Source organism: Grammomys surdaster, unplaced genomic scaffold (genome assembly GCF_004785775.1).
Source record: "Grammomys surdaster isolate TR1022 unplaced genomic scaffold, NIH_TR_1.0 259, whole genome shotgun sequence".
Classification (NCBI taxonomy): Eukaryota; Metazoa; Chordata; class Mammalia; order Rodentia; family Muridae; genus Grammomys; species Grammomys surdaster.
Genome location: NW_021604700.1, coordinates 2,840,507 through 2,849,077, shown reverse-complemented (window position 1 = coordinate 2,849,077; position 8,571 = coordinate 2,840,507).

Here is an 8,571-nt window from a genome sequence, read left to right as displayed (position 1 = left end):
TCTTTCTCTCTCTCTCTCTTTCTTTCTCTCTTTCTTTCTTTCTTTCTTTCTTTCCAGGAAAGGCTGCAGTAAGATCTCTTTAACAGCTGGGCTATCTCTCCAGCCCGAGGAGTCCCTTTGTAAGTGAGGAGATGAAGAGGAAAAAATTCACATACCCTTCCCCCTTTAATCACCCAAACTGACAAAGGGTGGAATGATCAGCACATGTCAAAGAGAAGAGAGAGAATGAAGGCCAGAAGACAGGGCCAAGGTAGAACACAAAACACAATCAGCTGGCAAAATGTTTAAGCCACTGGAATACCCAGCTAGAGATTATTTACTTTAAAGATAACAGAGGGACCAGAGTAAACTGTGGCATGAAATCCATAGCCTTTGCGCTGTGTACAGGCTGAACTAGGGGCCCTGGAAGTTCATGACTGTCACTGGCAGGGCCAACCAGCCCTCAGCTCTGACTCGCAGTCTTTTACTGGTTGTATTGCTCCTTCTCCATAACAGCTGGAAGGCTTCAACTCTCTCTTCTCTACTCTCCAAACCTTCAACAGGTCCATTTGTAGCAACTCCCTTCTCTCATCCTAAAACTTAGCCCCTTCCCACTTAAAACAAACAAACAAACATTTTTTATAAGCATCAGTAGACATGATAGCCAGGCTCCCCATTCCAACACTAAGGAGATAGAAGTTCAAGGAATCAGGAGTTCAAGGTAAGCTTAGATGCCTCCATATCACAATGTCATGTAACCTGGGCTACAAAAAACCCTGCTTCTGAAACAAAAATAACAACCTTTTTCTTCTAGCAGTCTTCCATTGTTCAAGCTCCGTGAAAGAGGAGTTAACACTGCCTTCCTAGATTTCTTGATCTCCCTTAGCTTCTGCTGTAATAAAAGGTGACTTTGCCCAGTACTCTCCCATGAGATTCTTCTGGCAAAATCCACAGAGACTTTGGTATTTACAAGTGTAGTGACATCTTTTTTTCTTGTTCTCAGCTTTCCAGACCTCTGTCATGTAAGTTCCACTCCTTGACTTCTTCAAATTCTACTTGTTCGAAAGTTTCCTTCTGACTTGGTTGCTGTGAAGAGATACCATGACCACCACAACACTTACAAAAGAAAACATTTAATTGGGGCTTTGTTTATAGTTTCAGAGGTTTAATTATTATCATCATGGCGGGAGCATGGAAACAGGCTGAGGTGGTGCTGGAGAAGTAGCTGAGAGCTAAACCCCGATCCACAGGCAGAGAAAAGAGCCTTGCCCATCCCCACTGACACACTTCCTCAACAAGGCCACACCTCCCAATCCTTCTAATCCTTTTAAACAGTTCCATTTCCTGGTGACTAAGAATTTAAATATATTAGCATATGGAGCCATTCTTGTTCAAACAATCACCTGTCCTCCATAGACTTGATGTCACATCATAATGCAATGTGCATTTAGTCCAACTTTAGAAGTCCCCACAGTCTTTCATAATCTCAACACTATTAAAAGTACAAATTTGAAGTCTTTTCTGAGACTCAAGACAATCTCTTAACTGTAACACCTTGCAAAATCAAAATAAAAAAGCAGATCACATATGTCCAGCATACAACGGTACACGGATCACAATGAGGAAATATTGAACCAGAGCAAGACTTAAAACCAGCAGAACGAACTCCAAATTCTGCCTCCCTGTGTCAGATGTCAAAGTGCTCTTTAGATCTCCAAACCCTTTCAGCTTTGTTGACTGTAACATTCTTCCCTCTCTTGGCCTGGTTCCCCTCCCAGTCTGCAGCCCTCCTTGGTCGGCACCACACAACTCTGGCATCTCCAGTATCTTCGGGTCACAGATTCACACACTCTCTGGGCCTCCATGCAGGGACAACCCTGACACACGCCTGGCCTCAGCAGCTTTCCTCAGCCGTGGAGGAAGATTCCACAGCCCCTTTCTTTTATTCTTGGCTCTAAACACAAAACAATATGGCCAAAGCTGCCAGGTTATGTTGCCTGATGAGGTTGGAACTTGACCCCCTTGTAAAATTACAATTATATTGGCTTTCTCTCGTCGGTGGTCTCCTTGACGGCTTAGACTTTTCTTTAATTTCTTCTCACATGTTGGAAGCTGAGTTGGGTGGGGTCTTGCCCTGAGGTCATTACTCCCTTTATCCATGAAGAGTCAGGCTTTTCTTTAGATTTATCTCCCTGAGCACTGGGACTTCATTTCCTGGTGCCCTTGGTTCTTCAAACTTTACATTTTATATTTTTCCTTTCTCAGCTTGCTCCTTTTCATTATGATTTGCATAAAATTTACCATTAATGACCACCCAACACAGGCAATAAATACTAGGGTGTTTTGAAATCTCTGCCAATGCCATTAATCCAAACTCTTCAATTTGGCCTCAGGCAGTTTTTTTTAGACAAGGGCAAAAACCAGCCACATTCTTTCTAAAGTATCACAAGAATGGTCTCTAGGCCACATACTAATATTTTTCCCCTCTGAAATATCTTGAGCCTGCTCATCATAATTTACATTGCTCTTAGCATTTTCCATGCTCCACTGGGATGGCCCAGTAAGCTCTGTTTAAAGTGTTCAATTTCTTTCCTAATCCAAAGTCCCAAAGTCTTCCATATTTGTCCAACAAACAGCCTGGTCGGGCCTGTCACAGCAATACCCCACTCCTGGTTCCTCAGGAACTATCTTCACTCTCAGAGACTCACCCACTTGCAGAAGATACTGAGTGAAACATCTATTAGAAGCACTGTGGCAGAAGTATGTCTGGCAACAGCTGAGGAAGGCAAGGTTATTTCTACAGGGGTGGTAGGGATGGATTACCTTTCAGAAGGGTTTCTCTGAGGTGTTATCTCTTTTTTCTTTTCTCTCCCAAGCCATGGCTAGTCAACTTTCAAAACTTACCATTCCCTTACCATTAGGAATACTTGTTTTAATAGTCATCATTTGTTAATCACACTACAAACCAAGTGAGTTAAAACTAAGAAGCCACATTGCCTTCTTATTTCCTTCTCTTACCGTAACAGTTTATCTGAGCTCTTTTTTTTTCTTCAAAACGTGGAAGCCAGAGCTTGACAGCAGCTGTCTGTTTCAGTTGCTGTCTACTGAACATAGAGTTCACTATTGGTTGATGTTGGTTGTTGGTGCTGCAGTAGAGAGAGAAGCTCTTCAAGATGGTAAGACTTCATTTTCTGAAGGAGCAGAAGGGTTCAGCCTTCTTGGAAAAGACTGACACCCAGCTATCTCATTCCAGTTACTTAATTCAAACATTATTCAAGGTTAACTGGGGCTGGAGAAGGTTTCAACTACCAAAATTATCTTGCCCTTGCTGCCCCTGAGAGCAGATGACCCATATAAATCTCCATCCCTTTTGGCCATGGCTAGCTATAATCAAAAGTAAGGACTCCAGGTTTGCCAGGACTGTCTTGGGACCAAGGTTGGTGCAGCTGCAAATTCTCACAGAGCACCAAGTGTAGATACTCTAGAAAGACAGCACTTCTTCAAGGTTCAAACAGTCTCAAAACAATTTCTCAACCTCTACTAACGTACCCAAACATAGCAAAGGCTTTGCTGAAACATTTCACTTAATGCCAGACACAAAGACTTTACATTTCATTTAAAGCCAGACATAAAGGCTTTACTATAGAAATCACTACTGTTCACTCCTTCTAGTGCTTTCCTGCAAGACTTTCAGTCTCCCATCTCTGGGATTACAGATATGTCATGCCCTGCCAGCTTTCACATGGACCCAACTCAGGTCCTCATGCTTGGACAGCAAGCATTTTACTTACAAAGCCATCTCTCCAGTCCCTGGAATAATTTTAATATCATATTTTCAATTTCATGCATTTAGTGTGTATTTATAAGTAGCTTTCTTTAGAGGGGATGAACACTTACATTGGAAGTAGATTGCAGTGATTTGAATAGGTATGGCCTCACATATTCATGGGTTTGAATGCTTAACTATCAGGAGGTGTGGCTTTGCTGAAGTAAGTGTGTCACTGTGGAAGTGGCCTTTGTGTCATATATGCTCAAGCTACCCGGTCTGAGACACAATCTCTTTCTGCTGTTTTCGGGTCAAGATGTAGAACTCTTGACTTTTCCAACAACATGCCTGGCTGCACGCCATCATGCTTCCCACCATGACATTTGTAACTTTATTTTTTTTCAATGTCTATTTTTAATGATGGTTCTTAAACACTTTAACCTCCCTTCTAGCCCACCACCCACCAGAGGTAATGGGAAAGAAAGGATAAGGAGGAAGTTGACCTGTTTAGAAAGGGTCTTTGGAGCAACTCCCATCTGTGTTGTCAGAAAATTGGCAGTTCAGTTCACAGGTCAGCAGTGGCAGCTTGATCCACTCACAAACGCTTCCCAGATATACCAGCAGTCTAGGTCTGCAGAGTCAGAATAGCAGACTCGAATCAGTAATGGTGGCACAACCTAGTAGGAACAGCCACGCCTCAGCCTGGGCACAAGTCATAAGGAGGGACCACCAGGAATGCTAGGAGAAGTTCTCTGCCATGCTTCTCTCAGCGAAGCGAAGATCAGTGAAGATGGGAGACCCACAAGCCTTGTACAGTTAGCTCTATAAGCAAGCCTAGCTCAGCCTCCATCACTGTCCATCAAGTCCTGTTTATATCCCTTCAAACATCACGTGTGTTCACAGGTCTTGCCTCAGCACATGTCTGTGTCACCTGACATCACTCTGCAAATAAGTCTGAGTCTGAGGAAGTGGCAAGGAATCACTAACACACGACCAGAAGTTCTTTTGGTGGATTTCTCTCTATGGAGTCCCAACAAATGTAAGGCGAACCAATACATGTGTGTCCTCAGTGAAAACCCTTCATCACGTGTCCTTTCACATGTTTGCTTTACCAGAACATCCTTTCACTTGTGTTTGCTTCAGTGAAATGTTTTTTTCAAGTTGGCCTTAGCCTTTCACCTGTGTCCACTTCAACAAAACATTCCTTCATGTGATTGCCCCAGCAAAACACCATCCAAGGCAACTGACTTTCCAAAGAACCCCTGAATTTTCACTCCAGACTCTAATGAGCTAAACCTCTGAACCTGTAAGCCAGTCCCAATTAAATGTTGTCCTTTATAAGAGTTGCTGTGGTCATGGTATCTCTACATAGCAGTGAGAGTCTAACAAGACATGGATGTTGACTGTATAGCTAGAGATGAGATGTTTGGAGGACTATGAGTTAGTTTTGATGCTTTTTCATAGCCAGCCATTGTCTAAACATGTATATCTGTATCCGTTTACAGAAATACCAAGTTATCGTCCCTTTGTGTTCCTAAAGTATCTATAAACACAAATTATATTATAAACTAATATAATCCAAAACCCCACATTAATTTCAACACTATTAATTAAATCTGTACTCAGCACCTGCCTGGGGAAACAGATAATGGCCACTAACATGAAACCCACTTGTGTCCCTTCTTGTCATGTGCTTGGCTCTTCTCCCCAGGGATGAGAGCAGACTGAGCTTCAGGATACTCAGTGGCTCTATTTTGTTTGGAACTCCTTTTCCTATGATTAATTTTAGGTGTCAGCAAGGCTAGGCAGGGGGTGACCTATTATTCAGTCCAAACAGTATGGAGACTGCTTTGAGGTTTTGGTTGTTGTTGTTGTTTTTAGACATAATAACATTCAGTCCAGTAAGTTTTAAGCTAAACACATTTCTCTTTGTTAAGTGGCTAAGCCTCATCCAATCTACTCAAGGGGCGAGGATAGGATTCCAGAACAAGGAAGAAGTTGTGCTCCCAGACTGCCTTTGGATTCAAGGCTGTAACATCAACTCTTTGCTGGGTTTGCTTCCAGCCTGCCAGTAGGCCAGCCTGCCCTGCAGATTTGCAACTTTCTAGCTCCCCTGATCACATGACTACCATCCCCCCTACCCCACCCCCCCACCCCTTTTGGTAAGCGACCAGGCCAGCCCAGTCAGTCAACAGGTTCTCCAGTGCAGGAGTGAGGATTAAAAAGAAAACAGACAATTAGACAACATTGCAGCATGACCCAGCCAGTTCTGAGGCTGAGGCAGGTTTATTTTTTCCCAATCTGCTTTTATACCATTTTAATTACATGCAAGTATTTAGGTTGGTTCTAGGTGGAGGAACTAGCAATACAATAAATGCAAATAGTTAAGGAACAAGCAAGGCAATAAGCAAAGTCTCTGGATCACTCCCGTGATCACTGTTTCTAGGCCTTGTCGGGATGACCAAAATAGGGGAACCTACTTCCCTGTCCTAGCCCACAGTTATATTCAATGCCTGAGGCCTACTTTTTTGTTCTAGCCTAAGATTTAGATTCTTGACTAAAACTACTTCCCTGTTTTAGCCTAAAATTAGATTCCTGCCTGAACTTGCTTCCTTGTCATGACCCAACGTCAGATTCCTGCCCGAAGCCCATTTCCTTGCCCTTGGCCAATGTCAGATTCCTGCCAAGCAGCCCCAAAAGCTCTCCACCGGTAAGCAAGAGCAGAGATGGGATGTTTGGAGGAGTATAAATTGATTTTGATAACTTTTCATATTTACCAAGCCAGATATTATTTAAGCATGCATATATGCTTCTTCTTATCTACAGAACTGTCAATTTATCTTCCCTTTGTGCCATTTCTCCCTCTGGCTACAACCTCAGACTGCTTCTGCTTCAGTTTCTCTAGCCCTGGTAGTACATGCACACGTTCTGCAGGTTTGCCATATTCTGTTCACTGCAGACTCTCATAAGCAGTTTACTTCTTTCTTTTAAATCATAACAAAATCTTAGCTATGTTGTACCCTTTTTTGTGTCTACATTTCAGAACCTGCCCATCAACTATTGGAAAAAAAATCTCTATTGGGATTTTGATTGGGATTGATAGAATTTATAGATAACTTAAAGGAAGTTTTTTTCTTTACACTATTGAACCTTTCTAGGTGCATAGTCTCTTTATCCATGTATCTAGACCTTATCCAATGACCTCTGATATTCTTCAAAAACATCTTGCTTGATTTTTATCCTAAGAAATTTATTTTTGTTGTTTCATTCTAAATGTAAATAGCCCTTAAAATGAAATACATTATATCTTGATTTTGTAAATGCAGGCTTTAGATTACACTTTCAATTGTGTGAAAAGAATCAGAGGACTTGGATTTGATTTATTTTAGATATTTTTGTACTTGTTGGAGATTACCTCATATATGTTCATGCCTGTGGGTAGGAAAATATTATAACTTTCTGTTAGTTAGGATTTTACTGCTGTGAACGGACACCAGGACCAAGGCAACTCTTATACTACATTTAGTTGGGGTTGGCTTACAGGTTCAGAGATTCAGTCCATTATAATCAAGGAAGGGGTATGGCAGTGTCCAGGCAGGCCTGGTGCAGGCAGAGCTGAGAGTTCAACATCTTCATCGGAAAACTGCTAGCAGAATACTGACTTCCAGGCAGCTAGGATGAGGGTCTTAAGCTCATGCCGATAGTGACACACCTACTCCAACTAGGCCACACCTTCTAATAGTGCTACTCCCTGGACCAAGCATATACAAACCATCACACTTTCCAAAATATTTTACTAGAAGAATTAGTATCTCACCTACCCTTGAAACAAGAGAATGAGAAGTCATATGGTTTGTGTGCAAAACGTAAATTACAATACACATATATGGATATGATCAAAGTGCTAATGAATAAAAAGCTACATAAAATATGTAGCTCTAAAATGCTACATATTTTAAAACTTGGAGTTAGGCTTATAGAATGCTATGTAAAAGCCCTTCTTTTTCTTCAACACACTTTGAATCACACTTTAGTGTGGGCTTTTTCTCTTGAGACTAACTGAATTAATATATCTCTGCATAGATATTACCAATTTTTTTGTAGGAATAAAATGGTCTGGGTAAAATATCAACCTGGGAAATCATCACTGCAAGTGCCAGGTTAAACAGAATGTGCTTACACGTGCTATTCAGGAGGGAGCTCTATTCACTGCTGCTTGCTTACCTAGCTGTTTCCTTCTAAGCCCTGCAGTACTCTAAATCTAATGAATTATTGAAGCATTTACAAATGGAAAATTCCTGCAGCCTATCAGAGCTGAAACTCTACCCTGCTGTCTGGCAGATTTCACTCTAAGCTTGCTGCAAGAGTCCTTCTGATTCTGTGCTTTAAATGCAAGGTTCTCTGAGAGTCCTGAATCCTTTGTGTTTATTCTTAGCCATTCCTAACCAACAAGACCTACTTTAAAATCTCCAGGTACTAATCCGACAGGAAAAAAATTCCATTTTTGTTCAACTCTTAAATAGACGGTGGAATCAAAAGTCAGAAGCATTTTATATAAAATGTGTATGTATCATTATTTTTCTACACAATAGAATTTAATCTATCTATAAAAAGTTTCTAGTGCTTTCATTACCATTCAGGGCTCTCTCCCCCCTCCACTCTTCTGCTTATCCTTTATTCCCCCCCCCTTTTAAAAAGATTTGTTTATTTTATGTATATGAGTACGCTGTAGCTGTCTTCGGACACAACAGAAATGGCATCAGATCCCACTACAGATGGTTGTGAGCCACCATGTGGTTGCTAGGGATTGAACTCAGGAGCTCTGG